Raw genomic sequence first — 12,167 nt, forward strand, 5'->3', positions numbered from 1 at the left:
ATTTTTTTCAAAAGTCATTTTATAATTTTATCCAGAGAAAAGGACTTATATATAAAAATTTGTAACTTATAGTATCTATTCAATTTTCTTATAAATATAGGATAGTGTAGTGTAATTATTAAAAAAAGACAAAATTCAGTGGTACCGTGTAACTATTGCACGGTAGGCAGACCCTTGCTTTTTACTTTCGATAGATTTGAAATTGATTTTTAAAAAAGCAGAATTGCTGAATTCAATTTTAATGTTCGGTAAATTAAAGGGTCCGGCTACAGTATAATGGTGGTACTATATGCCACCATTGTATCCAACTGTTGGATCTATTTCAAAAGATGAATCTATTAGGATCCAATGGGTAGGTGCAACAGCGGCACAATACTACCGTTGCACCATAGTTTTCTCTGTAAATTCTTTTAAAAATTATTTTTGATAAAGTTTAATATTTTACATAGATTTGTATATATTTTCATATACTAAGAAATAGAGTCGCGCTTCGCGCAGCTTTAAAAAAAAAAATTAGTGTTATCTTTTTTTCTTACTTTGCACTTGATGAAATTGATAAAAAATATGAATTTATTTTTTTTAAGATGAGGTAGCCTTATAAAACTAATATTATTTATGAAAATTAACTTTTTTGTTAACTTTAAAAATATATATTAATGTATATAGTCTGAGTGTACAGACCTTATACATTTTGTAGTTGTTGATAAGTTCTAAATTAAATTTTATTACTGAGGGTCCTTAGCAATGCGTTGAATTATAAAAAATAAATAAATAAAATACATGTAAAGGCTTTGTAAGTTACTTTGCATCGTTTGTAGCTGAGTAGATGACCTTATACTACTTGACTTTTTATTTGTGTTTATCAAGAGCTGGGGTGTGAGGAAAAGAAAAAAAAAATGTTTTTCTTAAGAATTAGAACAAATAATTAGGTAATAATTCAAGAAATTGAGGTTGTTCATTCTACATTTCAACTGGATTTAGAGTGATTTTCATTAATTTTTTCTTTTACACTAATTATTTTAACCTCCAAGTGTTGTTGTTTATTCTACTACGTCTATGAGAAGATACTTGGGTTGCCTACAACATATTTTCTAATTAATTTTTCTTGTGAATACGTTGAATAATCCTGAGGGCTATACCCTTTTTTCATTGTACTTTTAACGGTTTTTCTTCAACAATTATTGGATATATTCATTGAAAAAGAAAATTCAAAATTAGATAATAACTAATAAGATTAGTGAAGTCAAACTGTTGATCAATTCTTATAATAAAACAATAACTAAAAAAAATATAGTCATAGTTTTCTTGATTATATTTAATGTACTAATTTGTTAGAACTTTTATATATTTTGTTTTCCAACCAACTCCGACGATCTCAATATCACCCAAACCACATAAACTGCCGACAACATCTGTAATATCATGAAAAAATAACATGAACATATTAAAATATAAAGATCAATAATTTCTAATATACACTTAAAGATTAACAAAAATTAATAATTAAAATAAATACCTAAGAGGATTGTGTTACCATTCATACGCAAATCAATCAAATTCGGAGATACAAATTGGAATCCATTGATCGGAATCTTAACAATTCTTTCTTCTAACCTCTTGAGCGAAGTTATAATCAAGAAAATAATTTTACACTGATTTGAAAGTGGTCTGTACTCGCCTGTAGTTAAAACAAATTCTTGACATTGTACAAAAAAACCCTCACTTAACATGTGTCTAAACCTTGTCACTAAATTTTTCCTAATTGTTGCATGCATTAGATTTTTCTATGAAAAAAAATGCTACATTAAGTGTAAAACAATTGGGGAAAAAAAATTAGAGAAAACAATGGGAGAATGAATTTTTTATACAACCTTTCATCAATAAAAATTATGTTCACACTAATCAATTCTCCATTCTTTTTTATATTAACAAACTCTCACATCCTACAAAGTCTAACCCTTATCGTCTAACTATCTCCATCATTGTTCAATTCATGAAGAAAAGAGTACTCCACGAAGCACACAATACTAAAATTCAAATAAGTCAAATAATAAAAACAAAAGAATCTTTCTAAAGAAGATGTTGATTAAATAATAATAAAAAATCAAACATAACAAATCTTAAATACTTAATGTTTAGAGAGTTTGAAAAAGTTACAAAGCACTAAACAAAAAGGTTGCATAATTAAATATGAGATTATGACATTAAAATTAGGCCCTGGTGGTGGCATTGTTGAGGGAAGATGAATGAACATTCCTTCCTATATTAATTAGTTGATGTATTTTAAGTCACGAAAGTTTAATTGCTGGCATAATAAAAGAAATAAATGTTTCAAGGCTTATAATTAATTATTATTGATGGTCACATATTGTTGAATTTATTTAAATAGAAAGAGGGAGAGACATGTACAACAACGTGAGTGCTGTAATAGTTTTAATTTCTCAAATTGCTGGAATAATAAAAGAAATAAATGTTTCAAGGCTTATAATTAATTATTATTAACGGTTACATATTGTTGAATTTAAATAAAAAGAGGAAGAGACATCTACAATAACGTAAGTGCTGTAATAGTTTTAATTTCTCAACCAAAACTTCTGTAATTATTTTCTATTTACTTTCTTTTTTTTAATCTTTTCTAATGTAACTATTTTTAAATCTTAGACAATAAATTAGATAACAGAGAATATAAAAAGATGAGGAATAGTGATGCCACATCAGCTCTTTAGTCCCAACTTTATATAGATATATAGATAGATAGATAGATAGATATATATATTATATAATTTAAAATAATCCTTATTCAAATAATTAATAAAACATTAATTTTAGATAAATTATTATTGTTATTATTACCTTCTATATTGAGATACAAAACAAAAGAAATAAAGTTAATAAATTATAAATATTTTTTAGTTACAAATTATTATTCCTACACAATAAAAATATTATATGTGTACACATTTATAAATGTGCAAATAAATTTTATTAACAATATATTTTTTTAATTATTTATATTTTTACAACAATTCAACTTATATCTATTTCAATTATTTGTATTCTTACAGTAACTGAACAATAATATTTACCAATTATAATTGATTCTAAAATTCACTATACCTTTTAAAAATAATATTTTATTAAATATTTAACTGATACTCTTTATAACCGATTATAACAATAGTTAAATATACCGATATAGGTGCTCATTTTATGCTTTTTTCTCAAATATACTTTGAAAATTTTGTTATTTCTTGAGTGGGCCCAATTTTTTTCATTGTGGTGCAGTTGTGCCCTTTAAAAAATTAAAATACTTTAAAAACCTATATTCTAATGAAATTTAATAATGATAAATTACTCTTATGTTAATTACCCTAATAATACAACTATTGATACCCATTCAACATACAATTATAATCATATCATAAACCCTAGTTTTCAACAAGCAAAAGTCAAAAATACTCATCCCGTGACACTAAGCTAAATAAAATTGGCCTTTTTGTAGTTAGATGAAAATGTCTAAAGTTCTCGTTAAGTTAGGGAAACAAGTAGCCTAAAATTTCTAAAATACATTGTTAAGTTTTTTCAACTGTAAAAACACACAAGCCCTAATCAAACATGGATGACTCAACTGATTTATTTTATTTTATTTTTGGAACTTTCAACCTTTTCTAAATATTTAAGAACATATTGATAATATCAAGAGTCAGATGTTCCAATGTGATGTGCCGATGTTTGTATTTTTTTTAATTTTATAATGTTAGTGTTCGCTTTCTCTTGACATTGTTACTGTGTTAAACCCTTCACAATAAGAAAAGCAATCCAAAACATCTGATCTTGCAGGAGAGCACACATTTATGTAGTAAAAATTATACAACTACCCTTTAAAGATCATTGTGGAATCCACATTCTCAATGAAATACCTCACAAACAACCCTCATGTTGGCAAAATAGCCAAACCAACTGTAAAACCCTAGACTACATCAGTGCATTACTGACTGCATTTTCTAGCATATTTTATTATTCTTAGTCATGGAAATTGTCATAAGAACTAGTATGCTATAAAAAAAGATGGCTCTCAATTTAAGTGTGATTCTTGTCCTAAACTTTTATTACTGCACTTGCAGACATGTCGATGAATCTGCCTTCTTTGTCGACAAAACGCTAAGACTTCACTCTAGCCCCAATGTTGAAAAACTCCTCATTAATTTTAAATATAACTACTTTTTCAATTCTCAAGTTGATGAGTAGACATATTTTGCCATGAGACACAGGGCTAGTTTGGGATTGTGGAGGCTGATGAAATAAGCTACTTGTGTTGTATAGATGAAATAAGCTTCTGATTAACAAAGTAGATTGGTGTTTGGTAAATTATGCTGTTGCGGTTGTTGTGAGTTTGAAAAGTAGAGTATATGTGTTTGGTAAGTCTTATTACGAAAGTGCTGTTGTATTATATAATGACCAAAATGGACATACGTTTTAATTATTTTTTTATTTTATGTTTAATTAATTATTTAGACTTTTTTCTTAAATATGTAAAATTAATTTAAAAAACTCAATTAAGAAAAATTTGAAGAACTTCATAATCTATTACATAAAATATGATAAAAATTTATACTTTTACATAATCTAAATAAAATAAAAAGTAATATGTATTACATTCACAATAAATTTTTTATAATAAAATTGTGGCAGTAATATAATATCTAATGATTTATATATTAGAGTTTATGGATAAGTATGATATAATTGTCTTTTTTATCAAAATACTAAGGTTATAATAGGTATTTTAAAAATGCACAGTAACTTATTCAATAAGCTGCTTATGAAAAGTAACCTTCTACCTGCTTTTAAAAGCTGCTGACGAAATGAAAAAAATTATGAAATAAGCTGCTTTTACAAAATTTACCAAACACTATTTTTATCAAAAATTATAAAATAAGCAGCTTATTGAGTTTCAACCTCAATCCCAAACGGGGCCACAATGTCAAGGAGCTTAGTCTAGATTTAATTGGGGGAACTATTGAATATCCTCTTGAAGATGTGTACTAAATGCCTCAATCAGTGTATTCCAATTCGTTAGTAAAAATATTGTATGGTACTATGCAATTTTAAGCCAAGTGGGTGTGTTTCTTAAACTTCACTAACGGCTTTATAATTTAGATACACTGAATTAAGTAAGGAAAACATTGGAAAAATTTTATTAGGCAGCCCCACCCATTCTTGAAATCTTGAAATTGCAGAATTGTAAGGGAAATGGCCAGCTTGTTGTTAGTTTTTCAAGTTTGAAAGAATTAGTGGTCGATGGTTTTTTGGGGAAGATCTGGATCTTCAACTAAAATTTCAGGTTTTAATATTTGTTTATTAAGGTTGTGTGGCTATATTTTAGGAGATTGGAGAATAGAGTGTGGGCACAAAAGCTTATGAAGCTGTTACCATTGGTTTTTTTTTTCCTTTATTCTTCTTTTTGGTGGTTCAGTTTCACAGTGATAGTTTTTCTAAAATAAAACTGTAAAAATTAATGGATTTCTTTGTTGGCTTTTCTCTCTTTTTTATCCCATTAAGAACTGAAAGGTTTTCTAACATATAGATCCGAAGAAAGAAGATGAATATTAATTGGGAAATTTACAAAAATAACCATAAAATATTTGCGTTTTTCAACTTTAACCTCTCAAAGTTTTTTCTATCATAACTAGCCAAACACCCTATTTTTGGACTAGATTACCCTCATCACTTTCATTAAATTTACAAAGGTATGCCACTTTTTCAATTCCAGCACAACTAAATACAGTTCTTCTTCAATAACTTAACAAACATTTATCACTCTCAACAAACTTCATCACTCTCTATAAATCAATTACATAATTGAATATAATCATCAATGGAAGAGCTTCTTAAAATTAGTTTATGCTTTTACACAATGTAAATCTTTAATCTATTGATTTTATCAACTAAGTTCGAAAGTAAAGTGGGTTTTGTTGCAAATATTGTTATTTTTCATTCATAAAACAATGTGATTTGTTAAAGTATTTAGTTTGAGTTGAGAAATGAAGAAAAATCATTGAAAATACAGAAAAATTAGGTAAAAAACGAAGTTCAGAACAAATGAGATAGGCAAGTGGGACAGGTGCATGTCTCACATAAACGCACTGCATTTATGTGCGACAGACACCTGTCCCACTGCTTGTCGCACATAAACCCATGGATTTTATAGAGTACATGATTTTGAATATGATTTGTCTCGTCGTAAGCTTCGAAACGGTATATTATAGGCCTAAAACGGACATATATAGCTCAAGTTATGGCTTTCGCAATATATATGAAATTTAGTGAAACAAGCACCTGTCCCACTTGCCTGTTTTTGACAATATCTCTTATTAGTTTAATGGTAGTAGCTTTCTTGCCAATGTTAGAGAAGTTTCTCAGACACGAGGTCTTGTTGCTTTACAAGAACAGCTTGTTTATGAAATTTTGCTGGATAAAAATGTAAAGATATGGGATGTTCATAAAGGATGTCATATGATACGTAGCAAATTACGTCATAAAAGGGTTCTTCTCGTAATTGATGATGTAGATGAATTTGACCAATTACAAGCATTAGCTGGACAGCGTGATTGGTTTGGTTTGGGGAGTAGAATCATTATTACCACTAGAGATCGGCATTTGCTCGTCAGATGTGAAGTGGAAGACATATATATGGTTGAGAAATTGAATTATAACGAAGCTCTTCATCTCTTTTCTTGGAAAGCCTTTAGAAAAGTCATCCTACAAATGGTTATTTTGATCTCTCGCATAGTATGGTAAACTATGCTGATGGCCTTCCATTGGCCCTTGAAATTATGGGATCCTTTTTGTTTGGTATGAGAAAAGCTGAGTGGAAAGATGCATTGGATAGACTGAAATATGTTCCTGACCAAAAAATTTTTGAAATACTCAAAATAAGTTATGATGGACTACAGGAAACAGAGAAGAAAATATTTCTGGATATTGCTTGTTTCTTTAAAGGAAATGACAAAGATCAAGTAAGAGAATTATTAGACAGTTGTGACTTTTATCCAGAAATTGGGATAAGTGTTCTTATTGATAAATGTATCATAACTCTTTCAAACAACATAATTTGTATGCATGATTTGATACAAGATATGGGTATGGAAATTGTTTGCCAACAGAGCCCAGGAAACCCAGGTCAACGCAGTAGGCTGTGACTTTGGATGGATATTTCTCAAATGCTCACAAAAAATGAGGTATGTAGTTTTGAAGAAAGCATAAACTGAAGAAATTATCATGCTAATTTAACAAGCCATACATATAAAGTAATTTGACAAAGAGATGAAAAATCATCTCATATGTCTGTTCTATTTGTTTCAGGGAACAGAAGCTGTTGAAGGCATCATATAAAATCTGGGATTACTCAAAATCCGTGATGTATGTCTGCTCCACGGAATAGAATATCTTCCAGATGAGTTACGGCTTCTGAAATGGCATGGCTACCCTTTAAGATCTTTGCCATCAAATTTCCAACCCGAGAGACTTTTCAAACTTAACTTGTGTTATAGCCTAGTTGAACAACTTTGGCAAGGAGTACAGGTATGACTAATTCGTGAACATATGCATGCACAGAGATATATTTCTTAAAAATACTTGCCTAAATTTTTTTATTGTTAATTAACTTTTGTTGGATTTTTTCCTTTTATTATAACAGAATATGAGGCATCTTAAATTTATCAAACTCAGTCACTCGGTACACTTAACAAAGACCCCAGACTTCGCAGGGGTTCCAAATCTTGAGAGACTCGTTCTTGATGGTTGTACGAATTTATCTTTTGTTCACCCATCCATTGGACTTCTTAAAAGGCTAAAAGTGTTGAATATGAAAGAATGCATACGAATTAAGAGCTTTCCTGCTGAAATTGAATGGGCATCTCTTGAAGTTCTAATTCTTTCTGGTTGCTTAAAACTCAGTAATTGAGACAGATTGTGCAAAATGCAAAGCGTTTATTGCAGCTTCATTTAGATCAAACTTCTATAGAAGAAATACCCCCATCAATCAAATTTCTCAGTAGGCTTACTGTGTTAACTTTGAGAGACTGCAAAAAACTCGTTAGTCTTCCCAGCAGTATTTCTGATTTGAGGTCTTTTAAAGTCCTTAATCTAAATGGCTCCTCAAAACTTGAAGAAGTGCCAGAGAACTTGGGGCATATAGCAAGTTTGGAGAACCTTGATTTAGGTGGAACAACTATACGCAGACCACCGTCCACTATTGTTCTATTGGAGAACCTTAAAGAATTATCTTTTCATGGATGTAAAGGACAACGAAAGTCCTGGAGTTCACTAATCTGGCTCCCATTTTACCCAAGAGCAAATCGAGATTCCTTGGGCTTCTTCATACCTTCTTTGTCAGGTTTACACTGTTTAAGTAGATTGGATCTAGGTGACTGCAATCTCCAGGAAGGGGCTATCCCCAATGATCTTGGCAGCTTATCTGCATTGACAAACTTCACACTGAGCAGGAACAATTTTTTCAGCTTACCTGCAAGCATCAATCAACTCTCTAGGCTGGAAACTCTTAACATAGACTACTGCAATAGGCTCAAAGCTTTGCCAGAACTTCCAGCAAGTATAGATGGATTATTTGCTCACAATTGTACATCATTGATCAAATTATGCAGTCCATCAAATATAACCAGGTTGACACCAAGGATGTTTTATTTAAGTAACTGCTTCAAACTGACAGGGAATATGGCCATTATCTTTGTTAAAAGTTTGCTTCAATCGCTGCTCAAAAGCCAACTCCGGGTATCTCTCTTTCTCTCTCTCCTTTTCTCTCGTATTGCTGCTAAAACCCAACTAAATCACCTTTATTCTATAGGGACTTAAAAGTGCAGTTACATCCTCAGAGTTCGATATTGTTATTCCTGGATCCCAAGTTCCAGAATGGTTCACTTATCAGAGTATAGAGCAATCAATAACAATAATCCCACCAATATATTGTTTTAATTCATTCATGGGGTTGGCATTTTGCACTGCCTTTTCTATCCACCAGCACAGTAGTTTCCTCAGTCATGTTTCGGCTCCATCTAATACTTTATATCTTGAGTTAGTTTTGGAAATTAATGGTTGGCACAGACATTCTGTTTCCATTTCCTTTGATGTGAACTCTTTGGCTCAGTTCAATCACCTCTGGTTGTGCTACGTGTCAAAAAGTTACTTCGCAGCACCTGAATATCCTAATCCCATTAAGGCCTCAGTTGCCGCAAGAGACCACATATACATGAAGTTGAAGGTTAAAGCATTTGGGCTTTGTTTCGTATTTGATCAAGATGTTGAAGAATTCATCCGATCATCTAGTGAGTTTATCTCTAAGGATTTAGCTTCTGACAAATTATCTGTAAAACCTATAATTAAGCGAAACAACGATTACGATTTGCCTTATGAGCAGCCGCACAAAAAACGAGTCAGGTGACACAATTTGTGTCCAAATGCTCAAACGCATGGACAAATACTTCTAGGATTCAACACTCTTCTCCAGGTAATATTCCTGTTTCTGCTTTTGGCCACTACTACTTTGTTACTCGGCTTTCCTTTTGCAGAAAAGAGACTTAGTACTTTTAGCCTAAGTTATCAAAATGTTTTTATATATCATATATGTGCTTTCATTCTAATATGAATCCAACAAGTTTTATAAGTTAGCAAATACCCAAAACTCACATTTAAAAAAAACAGAACTTAAAAATATGTATTTTATAAAATATTTAAACCTTTTGGTTTACATCTACTTATTTTATTAACACAACTCATGGTAATTTTTAGAAATTGCTAAATTATCGAATCTCTGACTTCACCAACATAGTTGTTGTCGCAAATGATAACAGTTGTTTTATCTTTGGCTCATCTATTTACCTTTCTATTAGTACTCTACTTTGTTGAGGCTGTCATCAGACTCGAGGGACGTGGTTTTAAGTTCAAGCAAAGTGGGGCTAGATCCACGTACTCAAAGGACATGTTTGATTAAACAATGTTCAAGGGCTGAGTAGTGTCTAAGTTGAATGAGTATTTAACCTTCCAACTTGGGGATTTTGTTTAGCCAGCAGCTTAGAGTTGTGTAAGTGGGCAAAATGAATGATGAAGTAGGAACTAGTGGAAGTTGTTTATCTTATACTGAGGACCAGGCACAGGCAAGCAAGTCAGTTGATCACATGGTTGAGCTTCTCTATAAGTACATCAAAGAATCAATTGATCCTCCCTTCTCTTAGTTTAGTTGCTTGATCAGTTCATTCTTGAGGGCTTTCTGTGCTTCTTAGCGACTATGACCGGGTAGCAATATATATATTGAGCCAATAATAATATTTAATAAAATAAAAGAAAACATAGAAAATTTGTAATTTGACTCAAGTTGTGATATTGCTCATTGTACAAGATAATTTATGTAGTTTTAATATTTGGGCTCCTGAATTTTCAAGTTTTATTAAATAGGGGTATAATTTTTCCTGATTTAATAAACGAGCCCTTAACTCCTAACAAGTAACCCCTAAAATTAAGTATCAAATGATGTTAAAGTTTGTACAAGCCTTTTTATATTTTAATTTGGCTCACATCACGGCGAAGTCGTTGTAGGATGGTGGTGAGCCAATCACGCCCGTCACTTGGGTCTTTCTTTTTTTTTTTTTTAAGTCTTGAAAGATTAGTTTTAATATCTATAGTTCATATTGTCATCCATGAAGCATGGTAATAAGCTATAGCTAGTAAAATTTGATACGATCCGCTAGCCCCAAAAAAAGTTGAAAAGATTTAATAATTTAATACAAATACGATTAAATGAGTTTTGCTTGTTAAATTTAATATATTACTAAATAGATCGCTTTTGTGTGAAGCCGATTTATAATTGTGGCAGATTTACTTTTAGAGTTTTTGATAAATAACTTATTTATGACATTATTAACTATTCAATTAATTATATTATATCGACTTATATTCTAGTGTGTGTTTACTACTTAGTTTCTTAAAAGTACTAGGACCACCATGCTAGAGCATGGCAGCAAATTGTAGAGGCAGGGAAAACGCAAGGGTTTCTTGCTCTCCAAGCTCACAAGTGTTACTATCATAGGGACCAAGCAAATATACCAAAATAACCATACATGATGAAGGTTAACCAATGAATAATTGCTAGTTGTCTGAATTTATTGAAATAATCCTTAAGCAGACTCCAACATAAAGTTCATGTGGGTTTTCCAAAAAGGGTAGTCTTTTTATCCTTAAAAAAAAAAAACTTTTCATGTTTAACCTCAAGAGCCACGCTATTAAGATAGCATTTACATTTTGGATTGGAGTGGGAATCATTAGGAGTGGGAATCCTAGGATTAGAAGTGTGGAGTGAGAGTGAGAGTAAGTTGTTTACTTACACTAGAACGGAAGTATGGAATAGAGATCAAAATTCAATTTATGTGTTTACTTTGTCTTGGATTGGGAGTAAATAGTTTTAAATTATAATTTTACCCTTATTTAAAGAATTGTAGTTTTTAATTACAAAGTTAAAAAAATATATTTGAAGAATAAAATATTTATTTTATTATATTTGTAAATTTATAATAATTATTAATATTCTTAATTATGTACATCAAAATTTTTTATTAATTCTAATTTTAATTATGTAAATTAAAAATTATTGATAAGAGCAACATAAATGAAACATTTTTATTATTAACATAGTACAAAATAAATATTTTCTTAAAATAAATTATTTATTATTATTAAATAAATATAATACTATTATTTTTAAATAAATATAATAATATTATATTTTCAAATAAAAATAATATATAGTAATATTATTAATTCTCTATTAATATAATAATATCATTTTTAAGTAATTTTAATTTAGAATCAATGTAAATTATTAATTAAATATAATATTATTATTTATTTTATGTTATTAAATATAATTATATTAAATTAAACAAAAAAGAGGGTAAAAAAGAAATTCCCACTCCCACCTCCTCTGGAGTTTCACTCTCACTCCCCACTCCAAAAATGAGTGGGGCTCACGGAGTGAGATTCTCAATCCTTCCTATAAATGTGTAAGTAAACACTAGAGTATGAGGAATCAACACTCCTCACTCCCATTCGAGAAAGTAAACACAACATAAAAAACTTCAAAGTTTCAACAACCTTAA

General features: G+C 30.1%; 1 pseudogene; it reads left to right on the forward strand.

The window, feature by feature from the left end:
- Nucleotides 1–6,198: 6,198 nt before the first annotated feature.
- On the forward strand, nucleotides 6,199–9,460 carry LOC102618332 (TMV resistance protein N-like; annotated as a pseudogene).
- Nucleotides 9,461–12,167: the final 2,707 nt, after the last annotated feature.

The sequence above is a fragment of the Citrus sinensis genome, chromosome 3 (genome assembly GCF_022201045.2).
Source record: "Citrus sinensis cultivar Valencia sweet orange chromosome 3, DVS_A1.0, whole genome shotgun sequence".
Taxonomy (NCBI): Eukaryota; Viridiplantae; Streptophyta; class Magnoliopsida; order Sapindales; family Rutaceae; genus Citrus; species Citrus sinensis.